Source organism: Pteronotus mesoamericanus, unplaced genomic scaffold (assembly GCF_021234165.1).
Source record: "Pteronotus mesoamericanus isolate MK-2021 breed Mesoamerican mustached bat unplaced genomic scaffold, CSHL_Meso_final contig_24, whole genome shotgun sequence".
Lineage (NCBI taxonomy): Eukaryota > Metazoa > Chordata > Mammalia > Chiroptera > Mormoopidae > Pteronotus > Pteronotus mesoamericanus.
The window spans coordinates 7,088,472-7,112,494 of record NW_026555100.1 but is presented as its reverse complement, the minus strand read 5'-3'; the positions used below and the strand labels follow the sequence as shown (position 1 = coordinate 7,112,494).

Below are 24,023 nucleotides of genomic sequence, written 5' to 3'. Positions count from 1 at the left end.
TCATACGATACAATATTATTCATCAATAAAAAGGGCGGAAATTGAGACACATGCTGCAACATGGGTGAACTTTCAAAATATTGTGTTAAGTGAAAGAAATCAGTTTTAAAAGGCCATTTATTGTATGGTTCTCATCTATGAAATGTCCAGAATAGGCAAATCCAGAGAGATTAGTTGCCAGGGGCTGAAGGGGATGGAAGGTTTGGGGATGACAGCCATGGAACGCAGATCTCTTTAGGGGTAATGATGGTCTGGAATGTTCTAGAGTCAACTGTGGCGATCATTGCAGAATTCCGTGGAGTCAAAGCCAGCGAATTATACACTGCAAGTGTTTAAGTTGTATGGTATGTGCAATAAAACTATTTTATATTTAGAAAATATTTTTAAAACATTTTCCTTAAAAAAATATTTTTTTTAAATGCCTAAACAATCTATGCCTTAAAATGTCCAGAGAGATACCAGGGTCCAAGTCCCAGGTCTGCCACTTGCTGTACCAACTGTGGGGGCCTGACCTCGTCTCAGAGTCCTCCAGACAATGCGGAGGATAACTGGGCCTCCGTGGCGGGGCCGTGGCAAGGATTGGGTGAGATCAGGCACAGGAGGCTCCTGGCCCAGGCCCCATGTTAGCGCTGCACAGATGGGAACCATGAATAGGAAGATGTCATAGCTGACAGATGGTGTGGGTTCTTTGCTTCCCTTTTATTTATTAAGAGCAGGAGGAGGAGGTTTCCTCAAGTGGGCGAAGAAAATGGGGAGACTGCGCCACAGCCTGCATTTCCCAGGGGACAGTTGTGCTGCAACCCTGCCCCCCATTGGGCCTCTATCTGCTCCACAATATTGGGTTCTTCTAATATCTAAAGCCACCATCTCCCCCATCACCATGGTTACCTCGCCCCCATGCTGGTGGCCTGCAGGGCTAGGGGGCCTGCCGAGGCTGCATACCAACGCTGGGGAAGGAGGGAGATCCCAGAGTACTGCCACCAGCCCTCCCGCACCAGCTGCTAGCACGCCTGCCCTGCCGGCTGTGGGCTCGGGTTCTTTCTTCCTCTGCTCTGCCCATGACTCACACGTGCTCCTGCAGCCCCCAGCCCAGCCAACAGGTGCTAAGATTATCTGACAACATCCAGAGTCAAGCAGCCTGCCCCTGCTTCCCCAAGGGTGTATTCCTGAGATCGTGGCCCATAGAAAGTCCCTCAATAGGAGTCAAGAGACCTCCGTTCCTGCTTACCGCTTATCACGGCTAAGCAGCAGGACCTTGGGCAAAGCTCCTCTCGGGCTGTGCTGGCTCCACCACCAGTGGGACAGTGAAAGGCAGGGGTGCAGGCTGTCCGGGCTCCATCCAGCTCTCATTCCCCACAGTGGCACGGTGACACGGTGGCTCGGAAGCCCAGGGCTCCCTGGGTAGTAAGGGTTCCCGCTGTCACTGGGCATTTACCTGAGCCACCTTGATCCTGCTATGTGCTGGGCTCTGAGCTCTCTGCACACTCCATCCCATTGAAACTTCCCTGCCCGGGAGCTGAGTGTGACTAGCAGAGCAGGTGCATCCAGGCCATGAGGCTGGACACTGGGCTGGGCTCATATCCCAGCTCTACAGTGGACTAGCTGATGGTCTGAGCAACATATTTTCACTCTCTGCCTTAATTCTTCATTTGTAAAGTGGGACTAATAGTAGTACCTTTCTTATAGAGTTGTTATGAGAATTAAATTAGTCAATACATGTAATGTGGTTAGAACAGTGACTGGCACATGTTTAATGCACAAGAAGATTGATTTCATTTTATAAGGAACCTGGGGCTCAGAGAAGCGAGGTCACTTGGCCAAGGGCACACAGCTAGGAAATGGTGGGGCCAGGACGGTCTGACTCTGAAGCTGATGTTCTTTCCACCACCCAACACAGAGCTCCTTGGAAAAAATCCTGAGATGAGCAGCATAGTGGAGGGCGATAGCTGCAGAAATGGCATTAAAAGCAATAGCAGGCTTCCCACCCCATTACCAAAGCAGTATATTTGTTCACTGTCAACAATAGAGAGTGGAATGTGAAAAAGCACAAAGAGGAAGTGAAAAATCCTCTTTTCTCTAGGGCTTCACACAGTTCTCCAGAGAATTAGAAAGAAAGAAAAAAAAAAAAGAGGGGACTGTCAGTGCCCTTAAGCAAGGTCTCACTTCAAGGGACCCAGAGGAGGTATTGCCAGTGCCCACCCTCCTCAGGACAAACTCAGTCTCTCCCGCACTCTGTTCCTCCCCCGCCCAGGGCGGGGGGGGGGGCCACCTGGGGTCACAGAGCCAAGAGGAAGTAACACTGCAAGTCACAGCTTGCAATTGCCTGGGTCACGCGCTCCCTTTCTAGAAGTCAGGTGGCTGGGAAGGCCTGGAGTCAGTTATATGCAAAGACGCAGATAGGAGGCCAATGTCTCCAGCCAGATATCACCTTCAGAAAATGAGGGACAATCAAAACTACCCCTCCCCTTGGTTCCTGGCCGCGGGCCAGCAGCCCAGGCCTCACTGGTGGCCTAGCTGGGGCCCTTCTGTGGCAAGCACAGGGCTGAGGAGACCCTGACCCTGAGACATCAACTCCGGTGAAGACAGAATTTACAGCCCCTTAAAGAGCCCCCAGGCCAATGGTCAGTTACAGAGAAGGAAACTGAGGCCCAGAGGAGCAAAGGATTCCTCTGAAGTCAGTCAGCAAGGGGCTAGAGCTGGGGCAGAGCCCAAGTTTCCTGAGTCCCTGGGTGCTTTTTTTCCACCACTTTGGCTTTTTGTCCTAAGGATAATCTACTAAAAAATTTAATTTAGGATTTCATTTGATCTCTAAGGCCTAAGGAAACTTGCCCACAGAAAGAAAAATGATTATCAAGCTTGGTTCTGGAAGTTACAGGTGAAACCGGAAAAGCCGGTGTCTGTGCTGCCTGTCACCTACGAGACCCAATAAGCAGAGACAGGGATTGAATCTTTATGGGCGCTTTATTCAGATGGCCAGCGGTCTGAGGAAGATGGCAGGTTTGTACCCTAGCAGACTGTCTTAAATTCCGCAAGGAGAACAAAGTGTAGGTAAGGGGTTTGGAATTCAGGGAAAAGTTCATGGGATTTAAAAACCTGCAGCATTCTCGCCCTGGGCGGTGGTCTTTAGCTGCGTCCTGGGCGGTGGGCGTCTCTCCCTGGAGCACAATGGCTCAGATACCACCTAATTGCTTGCAGTCCTCCTGAGGCACAAAGGTGGAACTGCTTATGGCCTCCTGGAGTCAGGGTGGGCCATACCTGCAGTTCTTGGAACAAGAGCTTTTACAAGCATTGAGTACTAAGCTTATTAGCTATTCCTTACACTAAAATTTTCCAACTTTTGAGTTCCCCATCAGAGGGACTAGGCTTCATATCCACACAGTGTGAGATGCTGACACATGCCAGAAGCAGCTGGTATTTCTGGAAAAGGCTTAATTTTCACAACTAGTTCGGGCCGCAGGCGTGTTGGGGCCCGCGGGCTTGTTGTCGGATGACTGAGCCATGAGTCAGCTGGCCTGGCATTACTCCCTCAGTTTCCCTTCCCCATTCAGGATGACGCTGGATCCTAGCCATCCCTGGGTCTTCAAAGGTAAGGTGTGGGTGAGTCCTACAACCTGCAGTATAAACGCCATCAAATTTGTCATTCTGACTAGGATGCTTTTGAGAGCGATCAGGGGCATCAGGTTACCCCACCCACCTAGAGTCCTGAGCTTCATGTTGGGTTAGAGGGTCAGTCAACAAGGGGGTTAAGGACCCACTAGGCAAGGGGTCCACCCTTGTTGAGATACAGAAACTGAAGTTCCTGTACTGAGAAATCTCAGTCCCAGTGGAGAGTAGTACACAGCCTTGAATTCCAGGAAAGTGGAACGGAAACCATCGAAGTTGAAAGGACCCTTTAAGATGGACCTCTAGCTTTGCCTAGATTATTGTTCTTATTTACCACTGGGAAACCAGGAGATCAAAGAGGCCAAGGGCCTTGACCAAGGTCGCTCCCCAGAAGATCAGGGGTTCAAACCCAGATTCCCAACTTGGCCCACTGCATGCCCTGCCACCCAGGTCCCCTGCTCCTGAAACCCCGCCCCAGCCCCACTCCCAGCCCTTCTCTCCGGCACATTCCTATTCAGAAGCTGTGTGCACAGCCTGCAAGTTTGCTAGTATTCGCTTCTAAAAATTCTTTCTTAACCTGGACCGCTTGTGCCTGTGGGCATGTGTGGCTTCCCAGGCCTGCAGCCCCACGGGCGGGCAGGCTCTGCATACAACAAGGCCTTAGGCACCGAGTGGTCTAAACTCCCCCTATTAGAACCTCAGCACCACGTCCGCAGAGGTCAGCCTGGCACACAGAAGGATCTCAAGCAGGGAAACTGAGGTCAGCGCTACTACTGTGAGGGACTAACAGGTTTGGCAGGGCTGTGGCAGGGTTCCTGGTGTCCGTTGCTTTCGCTTTCTGCCTCTCCTCTGATCTATGAATTGGGCTCATTCAGACCATAATTGAGCAACATTACCAAGGAAATGCCCTTGAATGGAGTGTGTGAGCAACAGGAAGCTCAGACAGGGCCAGCAGTGACAGGCAGTCAAGCTGGGACCCTGAGTTCCCGGTCCTCTGCACCTGAGCCCCTAGGGACTACCATCAGGAGCCTGGTGTGCTGGCCCTGCCAAAGCCATCCCCTCTGCAGCTCACCCTTACAACTTGCTGACAGTTAGGCAAGTCTGGGCTAACTTTTCCCACTGGCAAATTAGCCCCGCAGAGATTCCAGGACTTGGCGGGGTCACACTGGTGTTTAGCGGTGGGATTGGGCCTTAAATTCCTACACCTTTGCTCTTTGCATGGAGCCCAGGTGCAGTCACCTTTCCAAAGAAGTGCACCGGACTCTGGGGCAGCCAAATGCTTCCTGACCAAACCTACTCCCGCAGCCTCCACGGCTACCACCTGGCCCAGGCCACCTCCCATTTCACAGGACAGTCTCCGTGCCGCTGGGAGTCTCCTGGTCCCCTCCCTCACCCCGCTGCTCTCCATCATCCAGGCCAGGAATGTGGGTACCTTGATGGAACTTTCACAAAACTCTCCCTTAAAGCCATCTGCCTGTGCCCGCCGCAGCGGCGTACACAGAGACGGCCATGCAGCTGAGGTCCGCCCGTCCCCCCTTCCCCCACTCCACACAGGAAAGGCACGCCTTCCACACAGCCAAGTCCTGTGGGGCACCGCCCCAGGAAACCTCCCCGCACCCAGTGAAGGGGCAGTTTCGGGGGGCACCTTGGGGCAAAGCCTGGGGCCGCGGCAGGCGGTGGGGCAGCAACGAGGGCGAGGGCGGCATTCACTGGGCCCTGAAGGCTCCTTCTCCTGCGACTCAAAGCACTTAGCGCTCAGAAGCGAAAAGGCTGTCATGGGGACCCATGCTTATTTGAATTTAAAAAGTTCAAGTCAGATGTTTTCTGACAAAAAGCAAGTCTGTCTTGGCTGACTGCAGTGACCCAGAGACATCAGATGTGGCAGACATTCTTTTCAAACCAAAGGAATTAAATCAGCAGCCTCAAGTTCAGGTGAAAAACTATTTAAAACCATTTACAATATACAGCATACCACAGAAGGCATCATTTGCAAGTTGAAATTTAGGATTAAAATTTTTTTCAGATTGTTTTCAGTGTTTTAAAGGGTGCCTGTAGGGAAAAAAATATGTGAAAATCATTGTCTTGTTAACACTGTCTTTTAAAATGTTGATCAGTTCACAGTTTCCCTGCGCAAAAATCTCTAAGACTCTTGGCAGGAACACGAGGGTGAACGGTAGACAACACACTTTTATTTAATACAAAAAAAATAAAAATCTCCAGGGTTTTTTTTTCCCTCCTCCTCAGATGCAGCCAGCCTGTTTCCCCACTTTTGCCCTTTGTCCTTCCCTCTGCCTAGAACGTTCCTCCCCCAAATATTCTTCCTGGCGTCTGTTTCCTGACCACCACAACCACAGTGGCCTCCCGCTTTGCTGTTTTGCTCTTGGTGCTCTCCTCGGCCTTCCAGCTTATGTTTACTTACTATCTAGCGTATTGAATGTCAGTGTGAGGAAAGCGGAGTTAATGTTGCTGTATCTCCAGCCACTAGGCCAGGGCCTGGCACAGAGCAGGTACTCTGGAAACATTCCCCAGAAATAGAGGTGACGTGAGGACATTTGGATCCAGTTAAAGCCACAGATAAGCATTATTCGAGTGAATAAGTGAAGGAGCAAAGGAATATGGACCTGAATGCCTGGAATGCCTGCGTTCTTTTCCCAAGCTGACCAAGTCCTTACCCATCCTTTGCAACCCAGCTCCAGTATCACCCCCTTTTCATGAAGTCCTCTTCAATCCTACAGGTGAGCACATCCCCCACGGTGTGTGGAACAACCTCGGTGGGGCTCCCAATGACTCAGCATTGCCAGTGCTTATACGTGCGGCCTCCCCTCCAGCCTGGGAGCCCAGTCAGCCCTGGATCCCCGGCTCCTAGAGCTTGGTAGATCCTCAGCTAATGCTTCATGGACAAATACGTGGTGGTGAGGAAGGAGAGACCCATTACCCCACCCTGGCGCCCACTCCAACACATTGAGCGCCTACTATGGTGCCAGGTACTGAGTCCCAAATCTCAGCCTTCATTATGTGGAAACAATTATATTTTAATTTTTAACCCATTCATTTATATACCTTGTCAATTAAAATGTATATTTTAAATGATTCTCGAGAGCATTTCTGTGTTTTTCAATTTTTTCTCATTGGGAAAAAATTGAAAAATGCAGAAATTTATGAGGAAGGAAAATACAATCCCCTTGTAATTCTGAGCTCCATAGGCTTACAATCAGCTCTGGGTAACTTGACCTCCCACCTTCGCCCGTCCCCAGAGGACTACCCTTACCTCCGGATTTGGAACAGGATGGGGATAGGGCTCTAGAAAGACAGAAGAGAAGTAGAGAGAGTTGATACCCAGTTTTGGCCACAAATAAGCGTCCTCAGTTCCCAGAAGGCTTCTGGGTGGTGGACTCCCTGAGAAGCCAGGTGGGCCCCACCCAGTGAAGTTATGGAAGGAGCTCAAAGGTGGGACCTAAGGTCAGAAGGAGGCCATGCTTGCCTGGGGCTCATTGCTCTCCCACTATTGCTAAGCTGCGGGAGTCACTGGGGGAGCTAGGCCTTGTCCCTAAAAATCTGTGGGCTGATGCTGGCAATGCAGACAGTTGTCTCCTCAACCACCTTTGCTGAGGGTCCTGCCTGGCACCCACTATGGGCAGGTGCTGAGGATTGAGAGGAGGGTGCCTCGGAGCTCCAGTCCTCAAGAGGTTCCCAAGGGGCCACTGAGGTCCCATGTGGACCAAGAGATGACCTTCCTATGTGTTCTCTTTGCCCTGTCTACCTCCTGCACCATCTCTAGGGACTTTGTGAATCTCAGATGTCACTGTCATCTTCACGGTCACCTCTGCAGCCACCACAGGTGGCTTCACACAGGCTATCCCTTCTGATACTCACAAAGACTGTACCACCTAAATTTGTCATCATTTTTAAATAATCAGAACACTTGCTGACACTTTATTAAAATTACTTTTTGTAACTTCCTTTTCCACTAGACAGTCACCTTTATGAAGTTTTTACAAAAAATTTAATAATTTTATTGCATTTTTTTATTATCATTAATCTCCTTATACCCCTCTCCCCGCCCCGCCCCCAGCAATCACCACACTGTTGTCCGTGAGTCCTTCTCCGTTTTTGCTCAATCCCTCCACCCCCTCACCTCCCCACGCTTAGCTGTCATCTGCTCTCCACCTATGAGTCTGTCTCTATTTTGCTTGTTAGTTCAGTTTATTCATTAAATTCAACATATGAGTGAAATCATATGGTATTTGTCTTTCTCTGACTGGCTTATTTCACTTAGCATAATGTTCTCTAGGTCTACCCATACTGTTGCAAAGGATAAAATTTTCTTCTTTTTTATGGCTGAGTAGCATTCCATTGTGTAAGTGTCCCATAGTTGTTTTATCCACTCATCTACTGTTGGACACTTGGGCTGTTTCCATATCTTGGGGGTTATAAATAATGCTTCAATGAAGTAGGCGTGCTTACGCTCTTTCGAATTAGTGATTTGGGTTCGTTCAGATATATTCTGAGAAGTGGGGTCGCTGGGTCAAAAGGCAGATCCATTATTAATTTTTTGAGGTATCTCCAGACTGCTTTCCACAGTGGCTGCACCAGTCTGCATTCCCACCAACAGTGCAGAAGGGTTCCTTCCCCTTTCTCCACATCCTCGCCAGCACTTGTTCCTTTTTTTTAAAACAGACATCAGGTAACAAAGTGTTGTTAGTCACAATCCATGGTCATGGCATGTCTTCAGTGCAGTTTTTATGGCTGTCAAAAAAGGAAGGATCTGTGAGAACAGTCCTGTGTCCACCGTGACTGTCACTGAACTCCCAAGGCTCAGAACAGTGTCTGACATGAAGGAGCTCAACGTCTCTTGGTTGAATAAATGAGACCTGGCAAAGTTAAAAAGGTCAGCCTGGCCAGCAAGTGGTATAGACAGGTTTTGAACCCAGGTCTCTGGGTTGACTGAACAGAGCTGCTTCCACCATACTCCACACCGCCGTCTGAGGCTGCCATTTTATTGCTCAGCCATTTTCACAGGCTTTCTTCAGCCCTCAGCACCAGCACCAAAATCATTTGCTGGCCAGTCTGCGCTGGATTCTCCATCCCCCCTCGTCTCTCATTGTTCTCCAGCATGTCCCCTCCACTCGCTGCCCCTGAGCCCACAACCTGCAATGCCTGCCTTTCCCACCAACCTCCCTGTGCAAGCCCTCCGCCCAGCCAAGCACGTCCGCTCACACGTTTCATGCTTATGCTCTCTCTCACTGGAAAATGCCTTTCCTCCTTCTGCTCATCTGATTCCTGCTTGCTCTGTAAGCCAAGCCCTATCCCATTTGTTCCAGGAAGTCTCCTCTCATCAGCCCAGCTCCACTGGGGTCCTGCAGCATATGCTTGAGGTCTGTAAGCCTTTCAGAGGCTTACACTTCACACAATTTGCTGCTCTTACACACTCCACCTCCTCCCCACATGTTTATTGAGCACCTATTATACACTGAGCACTGTTTTAGATGAAATGGACACAAGGCTCAGTAAGACAGACACCGTCTCTGCCCTCAAGAGGCTACTATCTGATGGGGAAATGTGCAAGAGAAGAGGCAAAGACCACCAAGCGTGTGATCAGATATAAAGGGAAGAGCGGCCTCGGAAACACACAGGGTAGCCCAGTTCAGAATTGGCCAGTCCTGGAAGGCTTCTGGGAGCAGGTGGATCCAACCTGGGACCTAAGGATAAGAAAAAGTTAGCCAGGCAAAGAGGGCAGAGCACAGAAGTCTTCCAAGCAGACGTTCCGGGAACACCAGGTGTCTGCTGAAGGGAAGGGGGTGGCTCGAGGACCATCCCAGGCTTCTCATGGCCCTTTGATTGGCTGAGGCTGTTTGGACTTGATCAAAGGGCCATGAGAAGCCTGGGATGGTCCTGCCCTGCCACCTTCAACAGGGGTCCGGGGCTCTTCCACTCCTTGGCATTTCTCAGGCTGGACCAGGCCAGGCACCCAGTGGGAAGCAGGAGGTCTCCGTCAACCCCAGTCCAATACATAACTAATGAACGGTCTAGACACCTGACATCTGGAAAGCACAGTCAAGGACTTTATTTTTAAGCCATGTGGGAAGGAAGGCAGGAACTAGAGAAGGAAAATGGAGGCCCAGGGAAGTTAACTGATGTAACAAATGAATGCATGCATGCATGAATGAGTAAATGAATCCAGGGGTTCCAGAGCTGTTTTTCTGAGTCTTCAGTAAAACATTTTGGTCTCTGGGCAGGCCAAAGAGGAGGAAGGTCATTTGCGGCTTCTCTGTATTTCTTTGCAAGAAACGGAAAAACAGAACTGTCTCGGAGCCAGCAAGTCCCTGCTTCTTCCACCGGCAGAGGACGGGCTGGAGAGAAGCACAAAGGGATGGAAGGCTGGGCACCTTCCTCTCAGCATTTTGCAATTGCCCTGGTGCTGGGGAAGACACCAGGCCACTCCCCTTCCAAAGCAAGAAAGCGTTTCCTGCCAGGTCCCACAGGAAACTTGGAGAACAAGTTTTGGTACTGTCCTAGAGAAGAAAAAGAATAATAACATCCAAGCACACCTGACAAAGCATGGTCAGATACTTCATCTTTAAGCCACATGGGAAGAAAGGCAGCAACTAGAGAAGGAAATCGGAGGCCCAGGGAAGGCAAGTGATTTTGCCCAAGTCACACAGCCAGCCAGGGGGCCAGTCATGAGTTGAACCCACAGCACCCTGCCTGCCCTGTCCACTGAAGCATGGAGGGAGGACAAAAGTGGAGAAAACTAAGTCTGTTTACAGGGAGATGATTCAGAAAAGGAACCGGCCTTAGTTGCAAATGAAATGGAAAATTCATGTCTCAAGGGCGGCTCCTGCATGGCTCGTGGTAGTGGAGACAGGCTCTATCCTTTCAGAGAGCAATTTGTCAGAAAGTGCCAGGGACTTAAAAGTGGTTCTTCCCTTTCGCCCAGTAACTCAGCCACCACTGGGCATGGATCTTAAGGCCTAAGGACAAGAAAGCATTATGTACAAAACTTGTTTATCAGGGCGTTGGTCATAATGGTAGAAGGTTGGAGACATTCCAAGTGTCTAACAATAAGGAAATTATTAAGAAAATCAAGACAGTCACAGAACATTACACAGTCCATAACCGTGCCACTTGAGAAGGCTTTCCACAGTGGGAGCCATGCTTACAGTAAAGTGTAAGGTGGAGATAAAAAGGACGTGAAGTTACGTAGGGCAGGGGAGGAGGCCTCGGAGAAAAGCCAGAAGCAAAGGAGCCAAAGCAGCACCGCAGGGGCCTCTGTGAGACAGAGCCCAGGGGAGTGTGGGGTCTGTGCTCTGCTTTTCTGTATTTTCCCTAATAAATACATGTTGCTTGTATTTTTTTCTTTGAAAAAATGGAAATATTTTAAACTTTTTTCAGATAATAAAGTTAATATATTCTGACAGTAAAGATAATTTTTAACAATATAGATATGTATGAAAGTAAAAAGTGGTTACAGATACAGAGAACAAACTGATGGCTGCCAGATGCGAGGGGAATGAGGGAAATGGGTGAAAAAATTGAAGGGATTAAGAAGTACAAATTGGTAGTTACAAAGTAGTCATGGATTTGTAAAGCACAGCATCGGGAATACAGTCAATAATATTGTGAAAACTATTTACAGAGCCAGGTGGGTACTAGATTTATTGAAGTGATCACTTCATGAGGTATATAAAATGTCCAATCACCATGTTGTATGCCTGCAATTAATATAAAATTATATGTCAACTGCAATCAAAAAATAAATTTTTAAAAATTTTTGAAAAGAAAGTAAAAAGTGAAAGAACCTCTGTAATCCCACTGTCCAGAGGTAACCAGTGTTAATAGTTAATATCCTCTTGGTCATACACACAGACATCTACACACACATATAAATGCATACTTATATGACATACACATATACACTTGTACACAGACATACACATGTATATATACACACACCTATATACATACATTTACACATATGCATACTGATTACATACACAAATACTCAGGATTTAGTTTTATGCAAAAATGGGGCCACGTCTGGTTGGGGGAGGGCTCAACACATGAAAGATGGCACCTGCCAGCCGTGCAAGAGGAGGGTTCAACACAGGGACGCTGGTCCCTCCAGCCCTTGCCCTGAAGCCAATGCAACTGTTTCTCACAGTGTGTCTCTGGCACCCCACCTCTCAAGCCACTGTCCTTCCACTGGTGCCCAATAATTCAGATTTGTTGATAAAGAAATGTTCCTTGCCTGGCGTGGCTCAGTGGATTGAGTGCGGGCCTGAGACCCAAAAGGCCACAGGTTCGATTCCCAGTGTAGGACATATGCCTGGGTGCAGGCCAGGTCCCCAGCAGGGGGTGTGCAAAATGCAACCACATTGATGCCTCTCTCTCTTTCTTCCTCCCTTTCCCTCTCTAAAAATAAATAAAATCTTTTTAAAAAAGAAAGAAGAAATGCACAAGAGCAAAATAGAAGAATATAAGGAGAAAGAGGAGCAAGAAAAGAAGAGAGGAGAGGAGAGGACAGAAGCATTCAAAATCCCTCCATCCAAAGAGGACTTCTATTAACATTTAAGGGCACCTACTTATATTTGTCCTGTGAATATACAATAAAAACTTATAAAAGTGGATTCACATTGAAAAAAAAAAAAGGGACCATATAGAAACAGTTTTAGAACTTGCTTTTTTCATGTAGTATATTCATTTCCTCATATCAATGCACTTAGATGAGTCTCATCTTTGACAGCTGCTTAATGTTCCACTGTGGGATGAAGAATGATTTATTTTTGTAACACATCTTTTATTTCTAAATCTTTATGTTGTTTCCAATTATTTTAATCATAACAAAACACTGTCATGAAGTTATTATGCGTTCATTTAAAAAAAACAACAACCCAGAATTACCTTCTGGAGGGTGGGCCCCTTTAGTACAGGCTTCCCCCACTAGGCGAGTGTTCCAAGAACCCACCTGTATCAGTGTACCAGCTGGTGTTTTTGTGAGAGGCGGCGTCTGGCCTCAGTGAAATTTTTTTTTTGGAAGACTGTTTGAACATGTTTGCCCATTTCATGAGGGGTGATGTACAAGGGCACCTGCCCAAAAAACAGCATGTTTGGCCAAAAAACAGCATGATCCGCTTACCCCACCCTCCCTCTTCACCAATCTCCCCCCGAGCAACTTTTTTTTGGTGTTCCCAGACGAGAAAAGTCCTCAAAGGGAAACATTTGCCAATGTGGAAGAGGTGAAAACAAAAAAAATGGCAGAAGCACTAAAAGGCATTAAACTTATTAACAAGTTCAAAAACTGTTCTGAGCAGTGGAAGAAACATCTCAATAGGTGTATTACATCAAGTGGAGAGTACTTTGGAGGTGACTGAAGTTTAAACATATAAGAAGAAATACATAAGTTTTTATAATTGAATTCTGGGCTTTTTTGGGTTCCCTCTCATATATCTTGGTACATGCATTTTTCCTAGAAGTCCATTTGCTCGGACAAACAATATATTTTTAAAATGCTTTTAATCTATATTACCAAATTGCCTCTAGAATATTGCATAGGTACCAATTTAAAAGGAGTACCCATTTCCCCACATTTCTGTGGTATTAAGCTTTTAATTTTTAACCAATGGTTTGGGTAGAAAGATGTTTCATTGTTGGTTTAATTAGCATCTCTTTAAATCTTGGTGAGATTCCTTTACACGTTTGCCTAACTTTTAGATTTCTTCTTTTGTGAATCACCTATTCTTGTACATCTTTTGGTTTTCGTTTATTTATTGGAACTGTATTGCCTTAATAATTGGAAAGTAGTATAAGCCTTAATTTTAAAAAAAGAAAATATATATGTCTTTATCCCATGATCACCAAATTCGAAGGCAGATAAACTTGCAAAAAGATGTGCACTCCAAGGGTGGCCTGAGGGGCAGCTTTGCCCCTAACCTGCTGTGAGCACTCACCGAGGGCACCCCATCAGTGATCTTGAGGCCTCCATGTCCTCCTTTAAGGTCAATGGGGCTTTCCAAACCTCTAAGCGGAACCCCCCGTCCCGTTCCCCCCAAGATTGTACACTGTTGCTCAATCCTGGCTATACTTTAGAGAAATCTGAGCAACTTTTAAAATATATATGCATTCCCAGTGTCCACTCCAGAGATCCTGATTCAATGTTTTAAAAAGCCGCCAGGGCTGAGGACACACATCAAAGCAGTTCTGCTTTCTCTAAACCGAGGCAGAGCCACGAACTTCAGCCAGTCCCCTCCCCACAGAACCCAAGGCTACTCCTGAGACTGTTACTGGATAATGGACCCATGGCGGGGGTGCCCAGATGCTATACCAAAACAATGTCCCCCCTTCCCCGGGGTACCTCAGTTATAGGTCCTTTGCCCCTGCCCTTGAAATTTTGGCTCTCAATGGTAGAGTTTGGTGAAAAGAAAAGGAAGTATTTATTCAAAAGTTATACAGGTTTTGATTAATGGCTAAATGTCACCCTTAAATCTCAAAATCCCTCTAAAACACCCACCAACACACACAGTCCTGCTTGCCTCTCCCCTTTGCCCAGTCAGGCCAGTCAGGTGCACCATCCTTCAGAGGAAAGAAAGAAGTCCAGGGCTCGGCTAGGCAGGCCTCTCGCGGTTCCCAGCACCATCCGCTGTGCTGCCCGATCTCCAGTTCTTAATCCAAAACCATGTGGCACCTTCTCATGGCCCACAGGAGGAGTCTTTTCTCCCCTTTTCTTCCCGTGTGGTCTTCCCATTGTTCCCCAGAGTCTGTGTCCCTTTGTCTCTCCCGCAGACCCTGTCTCCCCTCTTCCAGATAAGTCCTGAGTTAAAGTTTTTGAAACCTTCCTGGTTAGCCTTGTTGAGATGCAAAATAACCGTCTTTGCATATGAGGTCTGAAGCTCTCCTGTTATTGACATGCAAAATGACTCTCAATGGCCCTGCTTCAGGTATCCCATCCCCCATGGCGGCCCGCCTTTGTGGGGAGAATATCATATTTTTCTGGGACACCCCAAGTTCTGGATCCTGTTACCCTTTTGGTGGGGGCCTGGTTGTGCCTTGTTACAAGACCAAGAAAGTGGAATATTATGCTGCCATCAAAAATAACAAGGTAGCCAGCATGTGCCCACTGGGAAAGTTTCCCACCATGCATTTGTGAGAAAGGCAAATTATGGAACAGCATGTGTTGTGTATGATCTTTGTGTTTTTAAAAAAAGGCTATATATACAAAATTGTATGCATGTTCATGCATGCATATAAAAATTTTGATACATATCAAAACTTCAGAACCCTTATCACAATTTTAGGGATTTATTTGTTTTCTCACTTGTCAACTCCCTTCCACTCATTAGACACTAAGCTCCCAGGAAGCCAGAACATACCTACTCATTAATAGAGTTCTAGAGCCCAGAACATTTCCTAGCACATGGTAGGTACTCAGGAAATATTTGTTAAGAGGAAGACCAATAGAGAAGAAGGAGAGAGAAAAAAAGCGAAAAGGGGATAAAGACAAACAGGAAGGAAGGAAGGAAGGGAGGGAGGGAGGGAGGGGAAAGTTAGAGTTGGAATTTAACTTGTTGACTACTTTAAAAAATACTTTTATTTTAAAATAAAAAAGATTTTATTTTTTTTATTTTACCAGAGACATTACTGATAACTAATTACTACCAGGTGACACACCAGAAACCAAGAAAGAGAACTTTGCCAGCTGCCCCACTAGTCTCTCCCCAGTTACCACCTCTCCCTCCTCCATAAGCAACTTAGCCTGATTCAGAGGCACAATGATCGCATTTTCAACTGGGAGCTGTGGGGGCGGAGAGGGGGCACAGGAGGCTCTTAGGGAAGCTTCTCCGGCCGTCAGGCCGTGGACGCCCAGTTCCCTCCGCTGACACCGCCCCCCCCACCCCGCCCCCCTGCACTTTACGCCAGACCTGCCTGGGGCCAAAATCCTCATCTTCTTTCGAAATGCGATTTTATGCAACCCTGACGGATGAAGCTTCAAGCGAAAGAGGATCTGAAACCTTGAGCTGAGTGATTTTGGGCTCAGGGGCGTCTGGGAGGGGTACCTCCTTACCCCCGCCTGGCGAAGCCTGTATCTGCGTGTGTTCTCACGGCGCCAGAGCATCTTGGGGGAAGCTGCTGGGGCACTGAGTGTGGTGCCCTTGGGGATCTGCCTGGAAAGGGAGTCAGTTGGAAGATTTGTTTTCACTTGGCCGCTTTCGGGAATGTTTGTGGATTGATTTACACACACACACACACACACACACACACACACACACACACAGTGGATTGATACACACACGTCCTGTCTGTCCTTCCAGGCCACCTCCTCCAGCTCATCATTCATTTCCTCTCCTGAGAGACCGAGTAGTGATAGCGCGGCCAGCTACCACCGCCTCGGAAACGGAAACCGTAGGAAAATGCTGGCTCTCTCTGGGCCTCTCCGCCTCCTCGTCTGTCCGACGGGGGCAGGGTGGGGAGTACTGTGTCCTGAGACTGATCCCAGCACGTTTGTTTGTTCCTGGCAACACCTTCCACCTGAGAGGAAGGAGCCTGGAAGCCAGGATTCCACCCATGTCCCCTCCTGGCCCCGACTCAGGCCTGCCACCAACCTGCTGATTCCCTGGGCAAGTCACCCCTTCACGGGGTCTCCCTCCTCAGCTGGAAAATCCTCAACCCTAAAACAAATTGGAGAAACTGAGGAATGTTGTACTAATAATGTAAACAATGGTTTTTGACCACATTTGAAGGAAACAGCTTTGCTTCCGAGCCCCAGCTTCCCCTCTGCCCCTGTGTAATAGAGTACAGCTAGGCCCCACCAAGGGGATTTGTAATAAGGTCCAGAAATTGGGGTGTCCAAGGAAATACAAGATATACTCACCCCCTCAACCCCCACCCCAGGGCAGGCACCCAGGAGGGACGGGAGACAGGAGCAGGGCCATTGTGTTACTTTGCGTATCAATAACAGGCCAGCTTCATGCTGGACCAGGAGCAGGGCCAAGGAGAATTGCTTTGCATGTCAATAACAGCTGGATAGCTTCATTCCTCAAATGCAAAGATGGTTATTTTGGATATCAACAAGGCTAACCTGGAAGGTTTGCAGAAGTTTAACCCAGGATGTAACCGGGCAAGCGGCTCCCCAGGTTGCAGGGCCTGCTGCAGGGGTCGGAGATGGGGTTTCTGGGGGAGGGTTCCGCCTGGGCTGGGACGTAAGTGCTCGTCAAGCTGGAGGCTTTTGACCACACGGCTTAGGAAGCAGAGAAGCAAGATGTAGCAGCCATGCTGGCGGTCGGGTCCCCACCCCTCGCCACGCTGTTAACAGCGTGTGTGCACGAGAGCTCAGAGGTGGCTTGCTCCACGCCGCGAGGGAACAACGAGAAGACCAGGCGGGAAGGAAAGGGGAGAAAGGACTCTTGCTAGTGGGCCATGAGAAGGTGTCACCTGGTTCTGAAATAAGAACCGGAGATGGCGGCAGCACCGCAGATGGTGCTGGGGACAACGAGAGGCCTGCCTGGCTGAGCTCTGGACTTCTGTTCTTTTTTTTCTGAAGGACGATAACCCTGACTGGCCTGACTAGGCAAAGTGGGGAAGGCAGGACTGTGTGTGTATTGGTAGGTGTTTAAATGGTGGGTGTTTGAGACTTAAAGGCAACATTTAGCCATTAATCAAAACCTGTATAACTTCCTTTTCGGCAGGCTCTGCCATTGAGAGCCATGATTTCAAGGGCGGCGGGCAAACGAACCTGGAACAGAGGGGCCCCAGAGAAAGGGGGAAGCATTGTCCTGGTGATAGTATCTGGGGCTCCCCCCACAATGGGGTCATTGTTCGGTAACACCCGTGTCCCCTTGTGCCACCCCAGTCCTGGCTGACAGCATCTAGCACAGTCCAGTTGGTGTGGATGACCGAGGGGGATTTCAGATCAATGCGGGGCAGCCGGTCAGCCCGAGCTCCAGGCCTGTGGTCACTGAGCCTGTCCCATGAAGGAGGTGTTTTGACGTGCAGTCTTGAAGGAATTATACTCTGTTTTAAAAAACAATTGCAATGAGTTGCCAACATTTCAGATAAAGAAATTACACGTAGAATTTGAACTGATTTCCTGTAGGGTCATAGTCCCTCAGCTGAGCCCTTCAATGTGTCCACACACAGCCCCACAGGAGACCCTACTGGCTTTTGGAACTGGGGTTTCTGCTTGAAGCTAAAGAAAGGCACAGTATGGAGCATTCTGAGCACAGTAGAGGAAAGATGTTGGAGCCAGGAACCCTGAGATTCTACAGACAAGAGCTTCTACAAAGGCAAGGGCTGGCCTTGCCCAGAAAAGGGCACATTGGACTCTGGTCTCAGTTTCTACTTCAGAACAGCTGTTACACAGGCAAGTCTGAGGATCCCTGCGGACCCAGCACTTTAGACATTTTAGGGCCTGTGCTCGTCACGTGTCCTGGTTTGTTTTGTCCTCGAATGGAGGGTGCGTTCCTCAGGCCAGTGGTCTGGGCCCATCATCCTAGAGTCCTTGGGGCCCTGCCCTCCCTCCTGACCCCACCCCCACCTCTGCAACCCATTCCGCCCTCCACCAGCGCTCCTCCTCTTGCCCCGGCACCCCTGCCCCTGAACCCCCACCTCCCCCACCCAGGGACCCCACTTCCTTCTGAGGAAGCTTTTCACTGGCTCCTCTTCCTTCACGCTGGTAGGGCGCCAGGCACGTGAATGCTGCCCGAGCCCCTCCCTGGGAGGGGCTCTGTGCTCCCCTATCCGAGCCTCCCACAGCCCCCGGGCTTGCAGGGCCTTGTTCCCTGAGCTGCTCCTGCCACTTCCCACAGTTTGTCTCCCCAAAGAAACCGCCCTCCAGGTCCATCAGGATTACCCAGGCCTCCCAGCCTGCTCCTCAACAGGCAGTCCCTAAGCATTAACCACGGCTGCTGACCCCGTGCGAGGCCCGCGGGGGCTCGGGGAAACGAGCTGTCCTGCCCTCTGTGAGCTCACAGCTCTGTTGGAATGTAAAATGGTGCAGCCGCAGCAGAGAAAAACCTCGCACGTTCTCAAATAGTTAAATGTAGAGTTAAGTAATTTCACTCCTAAATATACACACCCAAGAGAAATGAAGGCATGTATCTAACATACTCATAAAATCTGTACACAAATGTTCCTATCAGCATTACTCATAATAGCCAAAAGTAGAAACAGCCCACATGTTCGTCAATTCATGAATGCACAAAGAAAATGTGGTATATCCATACAATGGAACACTGATTTTACAATAAAAAGAAACAAAGTACTGTTACATGCTACATTGCGCTAAATGACAAAAGCCAGTCACTGAAGACCACGAATTGTATGATTCCTTTATATAAAATATCCAGAACAACAACAAGAAAAATCTCTAGAAACAAAAATCAGATTAGTGGTTGCCTAGGCTTGGGGAGCTGGGAAATGGTGGGCGGTAACAATTAAGACAGGGGAGTTTCTTTCTGGAGCCATAGCAGTGTTCTAAAATTAGATTGTGGTAATGGTTATACAACTCTATAAATATATACTCAAAATATTGCATAGTACGATTTGAATGCATAAAGCATACACTATATGATTTCTAGCTCAGTAAAGCTATTTTTTAAAAACCTACAATATTTTTTTTTGAACTGGGGTTGGGTGAGGGAGAAGTGTTGTATTGGGAGGAATAGGGTTGAGAAGCCTGCCCTCTCGTGGCCAGTTTGTAGCATTAACATCAGGGAGGCAAGGAAACTGGTACATGCTATCCTGAGAGAGGCCACAAGAGAGCAGATGAACACAACATTTGCTGTGCTAACCCTTGTTGGGTACCCTGCTCCAATCTTTTGAAACCTCACACTCAGCTGCGTACCCAGGAACTGGGGCAGGAATAACCTTATAGAGTTTCTCACGGTAATAATACCCTAAGTGTTATTAGCAGGTTGAACTATCTTCTATGGCTTCTACAAAAGCCCACAGCTGCCCTGGGGAGGGATACCTCACGCCCCTAAATCCAGAGGCCCTGAAGAGGATGCAGAATTTTGCAGCAACGACCCAGAAAGTTATCGAGTGCCAACTCTGGCCACTAATGTTCTTGGCCTGTGCAAAAGTCTGGAGGTGGGAAAGGCTTGGTGCCCTCCAGGAACTGAAGGAGACGAGTTTGGTTAGAATGTCATTCACTCATGAAGAAGAATGAAGCACTTGTACGTGCTACATCATGAAGAACCTCAAACCATGATGCTAAGTGAAAGAAGTCAATCACAAAAGGTCACATACTGTATGACTCTATTTACATCAACTAGGCAGGACAGGCAAACCCACAGAGACAGAAAAAAATTAGTCGTTGTCAGGGGCTGGGGAAGGGAGACCTTATGTAAGTCAGAGACCAAGTTCCCTCTGGGCCACCCGCCCCCCCATCCTTGAATACCTCCTCATCCTATCAGTGCTTCTTATCTGACCTATCACGTCACTTTGTCCCCATGGACATGCTCCTGCTAATGTTTCTGCTAAGGGCTGGTATACAGAATCAAACCCAGCCCTCCCAGTGTGGCCTAAGATGAGGACCAGAGATCAGCTGCCACCTCCTTTGTTCTGCACGCCACCATGCTCCTATTAATGCAACCAGAGCTCCCATCTGGAAGTCACATCACAAGGCTGACTGATCAGAGTTGACACCAACTCAAACCCTTAAACCTTTTCTTCTCCCTTTTCTTCTCATGTCCTCAGTCAAACCACATCACCCCTGTCCTCTAGTTCTGAGTTAATTTTGTGGAGATTTTGGACCGACTACACTCACCTCACTGTGCCTGGGCCAGGGTAAATGAGGAACAAGTGGCCTGGCTCTGGACTGGGCCTCACCCCCAACTGGGTGATCTTGGGCACGTCCCTGACCCTCTCTGGGGTGGCCAAAGAGCCACCAAGCCAGAGGATCTGGGTTAGAATCTGGCTCAGCCTCTTTCTTGCTATGTAACTTTGGGCAAATGATTTAACCTTTCTGAGCCTGAGAATGAAATACTGGTGTATATCCAGCACACTCGTTTTTACTTCCATCCCTGGCTGAGTGGTTTCCAGTGACCTTAGGAACGCTGAGTCACCCCTCAGAGAGAGGTGATGGGTGAGGACCATACATTCATTCAACAAACCCTTCTTGGGGCCCAGCGTTGCTCAGGCCTGAGCAGGTATGCCAAGAGCAGGGCTGGAGTCCTGTCTTCAGGTTTCCGGTCTGACAGTGAATCTGGACACAGTCATGGACAGGTAGTCATACCACCACCGCCTGAGGGACCTGGGAAGACTCAAGACCCAAATCCCGAGGACATAGCTCCAGACCCCTTGGCCGCCAGTCCTCTCTCAAGGCCACAATCTGCTTGCTGTAGCCGCTGAGGCTGGAGCAGGTGGACACAGGCATGGCTGGCCAGCCGGGGGAGGAGGGAGGCTGCACAGATACCTCCACCTTTGACCACCCCTGGAAGGGGAACAAACCCCCCCAATACCTTTGGCGTTTTGTCCTTTGCTCCTTTTTCTTGAATATGACCCTGGGGAAGAAACCCGTGGCTGTTGTAATTTGGCTTGCTTAACGCTCCACAGTCCCTTCTTCCCCCTTCCTTCCTGACTCTGCTTTGCAGAGCTCCTTACACGCTTCTCCCAAGGCAGCCACCCCGTGAATTAGTCTGGGTCAGGCAGGTGAGAAACCAATGTTCGTTGTTGGAAACAAAACAAGGAGGAAAGGAATGCCACCCTAGTCCAACTCCCCAGAGAGAACACTGAGAATATTCTTGAAAATATCCCATAAAATATATACATCTTTCTGCAGTTCAGAAGCATGATCACTGGGTGTTCACACTCCTGTGCAGGATGTGCCCCCCTTAAACCCTCTAGGTTTTTTTCTTTATGTGCATCTCATTATGAAAATTGATATATATATATTTATATACTGGGGTCATATTGTTTATACTGCTCTACAATATTGCCTTTTGCAGTGTATGAGATTCCCATGTAAAGACAGGGATGCTGAGGCAGTGGCTGCCTGGAAGGGTCAGGGGTACAGAGGGGGATGCAGATGCCCTGTCCTGTCCGGGATGCTTGAGTCTGACGACCGCGTGAACTGCCATCCCAGGCCCACCTGTAGCCGGTTGTCAGAGGCCCGACTGCCCATTGGATGCGCTCCCACGGCCACTCCCAGAGTGTGCAGGGCTGGAGGAACCCAGGTCAGGACCCCACAGGCGTCCCTCCTGGCCCCTTACTCCCCCTTCACCCGACATGCACTCTCAGGTCGGCTCTTGGAGGCCTGAGAAAGGTGTTCCAAATCTTTCCCTTAATACTGAAAAATAAGGGAAACAGAGCCTCAGTTTCCCCATCTGTAATATATCTCACAATCGTGCTCACCCTTCTTGTGTCAGGACTGAAGAGAATACTGGGTGTAGTATCTGCACATGCTTTATGGCAGTATTTATAGATCTTCTTTATCTTTTTAAGTTACCCACAGAACTCCATTGTTTATGTGTTATTTTCAGTTTTTCTGTATTATAATATTGTGACACGCATTTACATCTTTTTTTTTAATTGATTGAGAGAGAGAGGGAGAGAGAGGACACCGTGGGGAGGGGGGAAGAGAGAGAGAGACAGAGAGAGAGAGAGAGAGAGAGAGAGAGATCGATTTGTAGTTCCACTTATTTATGCATTCATTGGTGGATTCTGTGTGCCCTGACTGGGAATCCAACCCACAACCTTGGTGTATTGGGGCAGCACCCTAACCAACTAAGCTACCCAGCCAGGGCAAAACATTTACATCTTCAACTATCTATTCCTATTAACCTTTAATTGATGTTTTCAGGCATGCTGTATTTCTACACGATTCATTCCTAAGAGTAGGATGGCTAATTCAGCCAAGCAGGTATGTGGATATAGTTTTAGTACTACCATCAAATTTCTCTCCAAAGAGGTCATGCCAAGTTCCAGCCCCACACACAGAGAACGAGGTGCCTGTCCTCATAGGCTCCCCAGCAATGGGGGTGATCAGGCTTTAAAATGTCTGCTCCCCTTGCTCCTCCACAAAACCTGAGCAGCCCTGGCGGAAATGGGAGGGAGCTGTGGAGTTGGCTGAATAATGCCCCCTCCGGGATGTGCCCAGGATGCACCTGTGGATGTTGCCCCTTTGCAGAGGTGATTAAGATTACGGACCATGAGATGGGAGACTGCCCTGGATTGTCTGGTGGCAGGGAGGGGCCATTATGTGAGTTCCCAAAAGCGAGAACCTTCCCCTGCTGCGGTCAGAAGAAGACATGATTTTGGAAGAAGGGTTAGAGACATGTGCAGTCACTGGATTTGAAGATGGAGCAAGCGGCCATAAGCCATGCAATGTGGGTGGCCCCTCGAAGCTGGGAGTGACTTCTCCCTTGGGAACTCCAGAAGAGAATGCAGCTCTGCCGACACCTTGGTTTTAGCCCAGGGAGACCCATGTCGGACGTCTGCCTTGAAGAACTGTAAGATGAGTCGTGGCTGGTGTGGCTCAGTGGATTGAGTGCCGGCCTGCGAACCAAAGGGTCTCTGGTTCGATTCCCAGCCAGGATACATGCCTGGGTTGTGGGCCAGGCCCCCAGTAGGGGGAGCGCGAGAGGCAACCACATGTTGATGTTTCTCTCCCTCTATTTCTCTCTCCCTTCCTCTCTCTCTAAAAATAAATAAAGAAAATCTTTAAAAAAAAACTGTAAGATAATAAATCTAAGCCACTAAGATGGTGATGATGTGTTATGGCAGCACTGGAAATGAACACCGCGGGCAAGCAAGGAGCTCCGGGACCCTCTTCCTGGAGAGAACCCTTTCCACACTCTGGTCTCCTCACCATGGCCCGACCATGCTGGTTCCTTCCTGCCTCTGTGCTGATTCGCCCACCAGAAGGCCCTGCTTCCCATTGAACAGAGTCCTTCACCGCCCCCACACCCGCTCTGCTCACATGCATTCCTTCACTCCAAGCCTGCTGGAGCCCAGACAGGCAGCAGAAGTCCCTTCTTCTCTCCACAGAGTTCGCTTCCGCTCACCTGGATCGCCTGGATGGAGGAGACACATGTGAGACAACCTCTGCTCTTGCGACGTCCAGATCCAGCCAGGGAGTGAGATGTGAGAACCAGCAGTCATGAGTACACTTTGGGCTTCACTGGCCATGAAGAGCAAAACTGGGTAGTTCCTCTGTCTTTCAGAGCTTTTACTTGATTAGGGCAATAAGGTACACCTTGCTCGCTGGGTCCCTGGGCAGGGGCAGCCTGGAAGGGTGAGGAAGCGAATGCCTCTGACGCGATCCTCAACTTATTCAGGGAGGGGCCGGTGGTGACTGCTGCCGGCTGTCTGGTGACGGGCCACCCTGGGATGCCTTGTGCAGGAGACAAGCCCCTGCTGCCCACGGCACTGATCTCAGGAAGGCATCCCCTTCCGCATTGCACCCTCTCCTTCATCCCAAGGAACCC

At 48.9% G+C, this 24,023-nt stretch overlaps 1 non-coding gene across 1 annotated transcript; it reads left to right on the top strand.

Annotated features, from left to right (window-relative positions):
- The first annotated feature begins 21,364 nt into the window (after positions 1 to 21,364).
- On the top strand, positions 21,365 to 21,473 carry LOC129070078 (small nucleolar RNA U13). Its single transcript, XR_008529090.1, has one exon. It is a non-coding gene; the product is annotated as a small nucleolar RNA U13 (small nucleolar RNA).
- The last annotated feature ends 2,550 nt before the right edge of the window (positions 21,474 to 24,023 follow it).